Raw genomic sequence first — 4,080 nt, forward strand, 5'->3', positions numbered from 1 at the left:
TCTATTTGCTATTCATATCAATTTCTTTTTTTTCCATCATGGATCTAAGTGAAATTGAACAGTCCAGAAGGACTCTGGGGTCATATGCCAACCCCACTACTGCTTCATATGGGAGTAGTATCTGTATACCCTCCATTGGAGTCAGTAGCTTTGAGTTGAATCCTTAGCTCATCATCATGGTGCAGCAAAGTTGCCAGTATTCCGGTCTTCCACAAGAAGAACCTACAGAGTTTCTGGCACAGTTTTTATAGATTGCTGACACAGTACATGATAAAGAAGTAGATCAGGATGTCTATAGACTATTACTGTTTCCATTTGCTGTAAAAGATCAAGCTAAGAGGTGGTTGAATAACCAACCTAAAGCTAGCATAAAGACATGGAAACAGCTGTCAGAAAAATTCCTGAATCAATACTCCCCTCCCAAACGGATGACACAGCTAAGGCTGGACATCCAAGGCTTTAAACAAGGAGATAATGAATCCCTTTATGATGCCTGGGAGAGATACAGGGAGATGCTAAGAAAATGCCCCTCTGAAATATTTTCAGAATGGGTGCAGTTGGACATCTTCTATTATGGGCTTACAGAGAAAGCTCAAATTTCTCTAGATCACTCAGCTGGTGGATCTATACACATGAGAAAGACAATTGAAGAGGCTCAAGAGCTTATTGATATAGTTGCCAGAAATCAGCATCTGTACCTGAGCAGTGAATCTTCCCTGAAAGAAGAGGCTAAAACAGTAACTGCTGAACTCAGTCCTGCAGAATAAATTGCTGAATTCAATCAGCAATTAGACTTTCTAACAAAACAGCTAGCCAAATTCAAGGAGATACTACAAGACACAAGGATGGCTAATATAAATATGGAAGTACAATTAAAGCAAACAAAGCAGCAGCTGTCAAAACAAATAACAGAAGAGTGCCAAGCAGTTCAATTAAGAAGTGGGAAAACATTAAATACCTCACCTCAAGGCAGCAAGAAGCCAAGAAATGAGCAAACTACCCAAAATCCATCTGAGGACAGTAAGAGCCCAGAGAGGAATAATTCTGGCGCTCAAACGCCAGAAATCGGGTGGAAGGCTGGCGCTGAACGCCCAAACCATGCTCAGTCCTGGCGTTCAACGCAAGAAACAAGCAAGGAATTGGCATTGAACGCCCAAAGGAAGCACAATTCTGGCGTTCAGACGCCAGGAACAGGTGAGGAGTTGGCATCTAACGTCACTCCAGCTTCCAACCCTGGCATTCAAATGCCAGTGAGGGATCAGACATACACAAGTGCTGATAACAACCCCTCTAAAAGGGCTTCTCCAACCACTTCTGTAGGAAATAAACCTGCAGCAACTAAGGTTGAGGAATATAAAGCCAAGATACCTTATCCTCAAAAACTCCGCCAAGAGGAGCAGGATAAGCAATTTGCTCGCTTTGCAGATTATCTCAGGACTCTTGAAATAAAGATCCCGTTTACAGAGGCACTTGAGCAAATACCTTCTTATGCCAAGTTCATGAAAGAGATCTTGAGTCATAAGAAGGATTGGAGAGAAACTGAAAGAGTTCTCCTCACTGAAGAATGCAGTACAGTCATTCTGAAAAGCTTCCCAGAAAAGCTTAAAGATCCCGGAAGCTTTCTGATACCATGCATATTAGAGGGTAATTGCACCAGGACAGCTCTATGCGATCTTAGGGCAAGCATCAACCTAATACCTGCATCCACCATCAGAAAGCTTGGTTTAACTGAAGAAGTTAAACCGACCCGGATATGTCTCCAACTTGCTGATGGCTCCATTAAATACCCATCAGGCGTGATTGAGGACATGATTGTTAGGGTTGGGCCATTCGCCTTTCCCACTGACTTTGTAGTGTTGGAAATAGAGGATCACAAGAGTGCTACTCTTATTCTAGGAAGACCTTTCCTAGCAACTGGACGAACTCTCATTGATGTCCAACAGGGGGAAATAACCCTGAGAGTCAATGAGGATGAGTTTAAGTTGAATGCTGTCAAGGCCATGCAGCATCCAGACACACCAAAAGACTGCATGAAAGTTGATATTATTGACTCTTTGGTAGAGGAGATCAACATAGCTGAGAGTCTCGAATTAGAGCTGGAAGACATCTTTAAAGATGTTCAGCCTGATTTAGAGGATTCAGAAGAATTGAAAGAACTTCTGAAACTTCCTCAAGAAGAGGAAACACCTCCTAAACCTGAGCTCAAGCCATTACCACCATCCCTGAAATATGCATTTCTGGGAGAAGGTGACACTTTTCCAGTGATCATAAGCTCTGCTTTAAATCTACTAGAAGAGGAAGCACTAATTCAAGTGCTAAGGACACACAAGACAGCTCTTGGGTGGTCCATAAATGACCTTAAGGGCATAAGCCTAGCTAGATGCATGCACAAAATCCTATTGGAGGATGATGCTAAGCCAGTGGTTTAACCGCAGAGGCGGCTAAATCCAGCCATGAAGGAAGTGGTGCAGAAAGAGGTCACCAAGTTACTAGAGGCTGGGATTATTTATCCTATTTCTGATAGCCCCTGGGTGAGCCCTGTTCAAGTTGTCCCCAAAAAGGGAGGTATGACAGTGGTTCATAATGAAAAGAATGAACTGGTTCCTACAAGAACAGTTACAGGGTAGCGTATGTGTATTGACTACAGAAGGCTCAATACAGCCACCAGGAAGGATCATTTTCCTTTACCATTCATAGACCAGATGCTAGAGAGACTAGCAGGTCATGAATACTACTGCTTTTTGGATGGCTATTCAGGTTATAACCAAATTGCAGTAGATCCTCAGGACCAAGAGAAAACAGCATTCACATGTCCTTCTAGAGTGTTTGCTTACAGGAGGATGCCCTTTGGTCTGTGTAATGCACCTGCAACCTTTCAGAGGTGCATGCTCTCTATCTTCTCTGATATGGTAGAGAAATTTCTAGAAGTCTTCATGGATGACTTTTCAGTATTTGGAGATTCATTCAGCTCCTGCCTTAACCATTTAGCACTTGTTCTGAAAAGATGCCAAGAGACCAACCTAGTTTTAAACTGGGAAAAATGTCACTTTATGGTAACTGAAGGAATTGTCCTTGGGCATAAAATTTCAAACAAGGGAATAGAGGTGGATCAAGCTAAAGTGGAGGTAATTGAAAAACTACCACCACCTGCTAATGTTAAGGCAATCAGAAGCTTTCTGGGGCATGCCGGATTCTACATGAGGTTTATAAAGGATTTTTCAAAAATTGCAAAACCCCTGAGCAATCTGCTAGCTACTGACACGCCATTTGTGTTTGACACAGAGTGTCTGCAAGCATTTGAGACTCTTAAAGCTAAGCTGGTCACAGCACCAGTTATTTCTGCACCAGACTGGACATTACCATTTGAACTAATGTGTGATGCCAGTGACCACGCCATTGGTGCAGTACTGGGGCAGAGGCATGACAAGCTTCTGCATGTCATTTATTATGCTAGCCGTGTTTTAAATGATGCCCAGAAAAATTACACAACCACAGAAAAAGAATTACTTGCAGTGGTTTATGCCATTGACAAGTTTAGATCATACTTGGTAGGATCAAAAGTGATTGTGTACACTGACCATGCTGCTCTTCACAAAGCAGGATTCAAAACCCAGGCTTATAAGATGGGTGTTGCTTCTGCAAGAGTTTGATATAGAAATAAGAGACAGAAAAGGGACAGAGAACCAAGTGGCTGATCATCTGTCCCAGATAGAGCCAATAGAAGGGGCGTCTCCCCCCTCTTTTGAGATCTTTGGAACCTTTCCGGATGAGCATTTATTCGCCATTCAGGAAATACCATGGTTTGCAGACATTGCAAACTATAAAGCTGTAAGGTTCATACCTAAGGAGTACAGCAGGCAACAAAAGAAAAAATTAATTACTGATGCAAAGTACTACTTGTGGGATGAACCCTATCTCTTTAAGAGATGTGCAGACGGAATAATCCGTAGGTGTGTGCCTAGAGAAGAAGCACAGAAGATCTTATGGCATTGCCATGGATCACAATATGGAGGCCATTTCGGAGGTGAGCGAACAGCCACCAAGGTCCTCCAATGTGGATTCTACTGGCCGACCCTATAG

This window comes from Arachis ipaensis, chromosome B3, assembly GCF_059453495.1.
Source record: "Arachis ipaensis isolate K30076 ecotype BB chromosome B3, ASM5945349v1, whole genome shotgun sequence".
NCBI lineage: Eukaryota > Viridiplantae > Streptophyta > Magnoliopsida > Fabales > Fabaceae > Arachis > Arachis ipaensis.